The sequence below is a fragment of the Mustela nigripes genome, chromosome 4 (assembly GCF_022355385.1).
Source record: "Mustela nigripes isolate SB6536 chromosome 4, MUSNIG.SB6536, whole genome shotgun sequence".
Taxonomy (NCBI): domain Eukaryota; kingdom Metazoa; phylum Chordata; class Mammalia; order Carnivora; family Mustelidae; genus Mustela; species Mustela nigripes.
This window is the reverse complement of record NC_081560.1, coordinates 143,520,187-143,525,780: the sequence shown is the minus strand read 5'-3', so window position 1 is coordinate 143,525,780 and position 5,594 is coordinate 143,520,187. Positions and strand designations below refer to the sequence as shown.

Genomic DNA, 5,594 nt, shown 5'->3' with positions numbered 1-5,594 from the left:
GGGGCACCCAGAAGCTTTTGGAGTAGGAGGCACAAGAAAAGGCAGGGGCTGGGCAAGTTGAGGCCGAGAGGAGGCAAGTAGCATTAGACACATTCTGAAAGGAAAACACCTGGGCTGGGAACAGGAGCACAGGGTGCCTGGGGTGTGACTTCTACGGGCCTCCGTTTCCTCACTTATACAGTAAAGGGCATATTGCCATTGTGACATCATTTACCTCACAAACTGGGAAACTGTGTTTAGATATGACCATATGAGATTGCTACCTTGTAGGTCAAAAAATAGATGGATATTGGCAATGCCTCTTGATCCTAATTCAGAATAATGACTGCAGGACACTGGGCACAAAGCAAACTGGGACACGCAGTCAGCCACCCCGTGGCTCGTGACCACACTGACTGTTTCTCCCCACTTACTTGTAATACAAAGACCCCTCCCGCCCCCCAGCCCCTCTGTCATTAGGCTGAGGTATAAAGATTAAGTTAATGGCGGGCGGAGAAAATCAGCTTTGTTGGCAAATTGTCTCTGATATTTATTTTGAACATTAAAACGAATCATTCCGACTAAAGAGGGCTGTAGTGCGCGGCCCATTAAAATGCATGCATTATGTATAACTCTCCCGGCTTCACCTCCAAGTATTATCAGCCTAAAAAGCAAACATGGTTTTTAAAGCCCCTTGTATACGACATCCCGTGACAGCTGATTAATGGCCACAGTTTCCAGATCTGAAAGCTTAGTAACCCAAGCTAGAAAATTCAATCTTATTCTAATATAGGCGGGGGGGGGGGGGGGGGGGGGTTGCGCAGCCAAATGGGAACAGAGCACAGCTCCTCAAAGGCGTTCTCACCATGGGTTGTAACCACCATGGCAACATCAGCTGGGGTTTCTTGGGGGCACTGTCTTAGTTTCCTGGGGCTGCCACAGCAAATGACCACAAACTGGGTGGCTTTTAACACAGCAGAAATGCACTCTCCCACAGTTTTGGAGGCCAGAAGCCTGAAACTAACATATTGGCAGAGCCAAGCTCCCTCCGAAGTCTCTAGGGGATGACTTGGCCTCGACTTTCCCAGCTTCCGGTGGCTCCCGGCGTTCTTTGGCTTGTGGGTTCATCCCTTCAATCTCAGGCACTGTCTTCATATGGCAGGTTTCTGGGTTGTTCTGCCTCTTAGAGGATTTTTGTCATGGGATTTAGGGCCTAGTCTAATTCACAATGATCTCACCTTGAGACCCGTACCCTACCCACACCTACGAAGACCCTTAATCCAAATACAATCACAATTTGTGGTTCCAGGTAGACCTGTCTTTTGTTGCAGGACACCTTTCAACCTGATACAGGTCTCTTCCCTCTCCCAGAGTGTCCCCTTTCTCCTTAGGAATGTTGCAAGACCAACCCCACCTGCAGATCCGAAGGGATCCCAGGAAGCTATCAGATCTGTCCACGGTGATCCTCTCCAGCTGCCACCCATCCTCCAGGGTCCTCTGCTGGGACCTTGCAGCCTCACCCACCCCTCCGTGGGTTCCCTGCCAGACCCTCGTCATGGTCAGAGGCCCCTGCCCGATCTGCTCTCCAACCATCCTGCCCACCTTACTCAGGATGCATCCCTTCTGGGTAGGTTTCAGCCACACTGTCCCACTTCCAGCAGGAGTGATGCACCATAGTGTCCCTGCCTAGTTGCCTGAAGATCCCAACTCAATGTCACCTCCTCTGACAGAGTCAAGTCCCCCACAATCACTACGATGACATCCTTCACATCTTCTTAGCATTCGGCACACTTATATCATTTATGAGTGGATCTTCTTAACTTTTCCACTCTCCAACATGCAAATGTTGTGACTGGCCTGCCCAAAACTCTTCATGTAGCAATTACAAAAGCTCCAATCACAATGGGTCTCACCTACCATCTACCTTCTCTCCTCTCTCCTCCAACTTGATCACTCATTGGGGCTCCAGCCATAGCAGCTTCCTTCTGTCCCTCTGGAGCGTAAGCCGCAGCTTGCCTCGGGACTTTTGCACATGTTCTACCTGAAATAAACTTCCTCCAGATCTTCCTGATCTGGTCCATTTGCACCAAGTAGGACTCAATTCAAATAGTGCCTGTCACATGGTTATGGTCCATGCAGTAGAGCAGCAGATACAGAAGCTTCTGGAGGAGAGCCAGGTGGGCATGAATTACTTTGACCTCCTGCCGCAGCCCATCACATGCACCAGAGATGCCATCTTGGCCAGACAGAACTGGATGCGTGGCAACGCCAAGTCCCCCCAACACTGTGAGCTGATGGCGGGCCACCTCCAGAACCACATCCCAGCTGACAGGGTGCACTTTGAGCTTTGGCTGCACCTCATTGGCTGCCTCCCTGGGCCTTGACATGCGGAAGTCTCTCCCTCACAGCCAGCACAAGCAGGACAGGAGTAGCCGGACACCCTGCAGAAAGGCCTGGTGCCCATCTATTGCACCAGCTTCTTGGCTGTGGAGGAGAACAAGCAGCTAAGGGTCAGATGGCTCCTGCAGCTCAGGAACATTGACGGCTCTGTCACCCAGCAGCTCCAGAGCCCAGCCCTGGGGCTCAGCCAGTACCAGGGGACACTCATCAGCAAGTCCTCCCTGGTGGTCCAGCCAGTGCAGCTGGCCTTCTAGCCACAGATCAAGACCCTCAAGATGCAGCACAAGGAGTCTGTCAATGGCCTAGCCCAGCAGAAGCAGCAGCGATGGCAAATCTAAATGCCGCAAATGGAAGCCAAAGTCAAGTCCATCCCACAACCATCAGTCCCACCTCCAACCCCCACACCCACCCACATGATCCCACCAAACACCCATCCAAATGCATGGATCCCCCAGGTATGGCACCTGTAGGGGAGACCAGCATCCTGCCCCTGACAGGCACCCTGGGCCTGGGCCCTGGGCCCCATAATCAGATCCCACCTAACAAGCCCCCCATGGTTGGATCAGCCTCATCCCATTGCTCCTTGGGGCCAATGGCACCCTCCCAAGCAGGCCCCCTAACCCTACCATCGGGGCAGACCACCCCACTGCCCACTCGGGAACAATAGCCATGAGGGCCTGTGGGGCAAGCAGTATGAGGACCCTGGCTAGAACGGTCACCATGATGCCCCCTGGAACAGCCAGCCTGACCACAGCTGGAATAGCCAGTTCGAGGGCCCCTGGAGCAGTGGCACGAGGGGCTGCTGCGGGGCAGAGGCCAGCAGTTCAAGACACCCTTCCAAATGTAGCGGTTGCCACCCTCCAGAGGGCCCGTCCGGCCCACCAACAGCACCCACAGTTCAACCAGCTGTCACACCCCCACAACTTGAACAACTCCCCACCCTGCTTCATACAGGAAGATTTCATCCCTGGTACCCATTGTTGTGGCTATCCAAGCCTCACCACTTTGACTCCCCCCAGTGGGACTTCCCTGCTGAGATGAGACCCCTTCATCATCACCCAGGCCACCTCGTGCTTCTTTCTAGGATCAACATGCACCCACCCCAAGCCCCAGCACCCTGACTTTAGCCCTCCTCCCCATGGTTTCAAGGGGCAGTCCCCCCGCATACAGTGACAGGGTCCTTCCCACATAACCACAATGACCCCAGCCTGGTCCCCAGCATGCCTTAGTTCTATCTCCCTACGAGGCTAAAGGTCCCACTCATGAGAAAAAGAAAAAAGAGACAAATTCGCCAGTCAAGAGAAGCCTTCCCCTTTCCAAAACATCCCAAACAGACTACTCTTCCCTCCTTCGTTGTTTTTATAGCAATTATTAGCAAAAGTCCTCTCCCTTCCTGTTTTTGGGTTGTTTTTGCTTTCTGACTTATTCTCTGTGCTCCCCAACTAGGAAGAAAGCTCTCTAAGGACAGGGACCTTGACTTTCTCATTCACTGACATATCCCCAAGGCCTAGGACGCTCCTGCCCGGTTCCCACCACTTGTTGGATAAACAAGTGACCCAGAGCCCAGCACAGCGCCCAGGACAGAACAAGCCTTAGCGAATTCACTCCCTGTGGCTCTCTGTGTGTTGTTGAGGAAGAATGTGTCCTTCCTAGAACTCCTAAGGTCACCTAGGTCTTGATCTAAGGGCAGCATGGCCAACTTCACACACACACACACACACACACACAGAGGCATGAAATGCTTGGACAGTTCTTAGATTTATTCATTTGCTACTTCTTTTGTTCATTCATTCATTCATTCATTCTGCATTCTGCAAACATTTACTGAGCCCTCACTGTGAGCCAGGCACTATTCTGGCCCTGGAGGTATGGTGGAAACAAGCTCTGAGCTAACATTCTGGTGGAGGCACCCCTATTCTCTCTGAGCCTATCCTAAGTAATCTACAGCAGAGCAGCAGAGCCCACTCTTTCGGACTCTCAGTTTTCTCATCTGCCCAATGGGTAGCAAGATCTAGCCCACTGGCCTGAAAGTCCTGGTAAGCAAGGACCCGGAAACACTCTTTGGTTGTGGGGAATGGCCCATCATGCCCCTGGCCTGTCTCTTCTCTCCCTGGTCTCCCTGCTGCTCACCAATCACCAACCATGCCCATCTCCTCCTCTGCCCATGACCTGTGGTCCCCCTGGCCTGCCCAGGAGTATGGCCCTGGGCCTTAGACAACCTGAGCTCCAACTCAGCCCTGTGCATGACCATGGAAAATCATCTAACCTGGAGAAGCCGGAATTTGCTCACCTGTAAGACAGTGACACTAATGTGTACAAACCACTGGTGGGAGGACAGAAAATGATATGCTTCCTCGAGACCCTGCATTCCCCAGGCACTGAAGGATGTCTGTGATTCCCCCTGAAATGTCCCAGTTCTTCCCAGCTGCCTGCCTAATTCCTGTCTGTTCCCATAATGCAGGCCAAGTGCCCAGAGTCCCCTGCACGCCCACCCTCTGTCCACACTGCTCCCTTCTGTTGACCCTTGTTGGGTTTCCTCCTGGGCACACACTTGGGGCAAGGACCAGACCCATCCTCAGGATTCTCGCAGTGCCCAACACGGCAGGCCCCACAACATTGGCTCGGCCAAGAGTCTTGAGTTACTGCCTGTTCCAAGGGCACCTACTCCCCACTGGCCCTGTACCAGGTTCTGGGTGGACAACCATCACATAGCTTCCAGGCTGGAGGTATCCACCGTCTGGGAAGAACACAGGCGAACAAAAGCAAACACCTCCCACACAGAGCCATAAGCAGGAGGGCAGCATGTAGAGAATTCGGGGGTCTCCCTGGAGGAGCTGGGCCTTAAAGGGGCTGCCCTTCTTGCCTGAGTGGGAATGTTTGCTTGATGAGTGTGTTCCTGGAAAGACTCACAGGGGTTGGCATCCCCACTGGCATCTGTGTCCGTCTACCAGGCCTAAGTCCTGATTTAGGACGACTCCCTTAACTGGCGATGGCTGACTTTTGGTTGCTCTCTTCCCAGTTCTTGCTCATCTAATTAAAGATCTGTGAACCAATACACAAACAGGGTGAGATCAGAGGCCTCCTCTTCAGGGACTCTTTGATGTGGGGAGGAGGGTGACTGGCCTCAATCTTCCCTTCCACACTAAGTTTGTTTGGACAGACTATAAGTTTATTGCTTATAAATTTTCCAAAACGCTCAGAAGACAGAACATTTG

The 5,594-nt window shown here is 52.8% G+C and overlaps 1 pseudogene; it reads left to right on the top strand.

The window, feature by feature from the left end:
* The first annotated feature begins 2,099 nt into the window (after positions 1 to 2,099).
* Positions 2,100 to 3,089, top strand: LOC132016433 (calcium homeostasis endoplasmic reticulum protein-like; annotated as a pseudogene).
* The last annotated feature ends 2,505 nt before the right edge of the window (positions 3,090 to 5,594 follow it).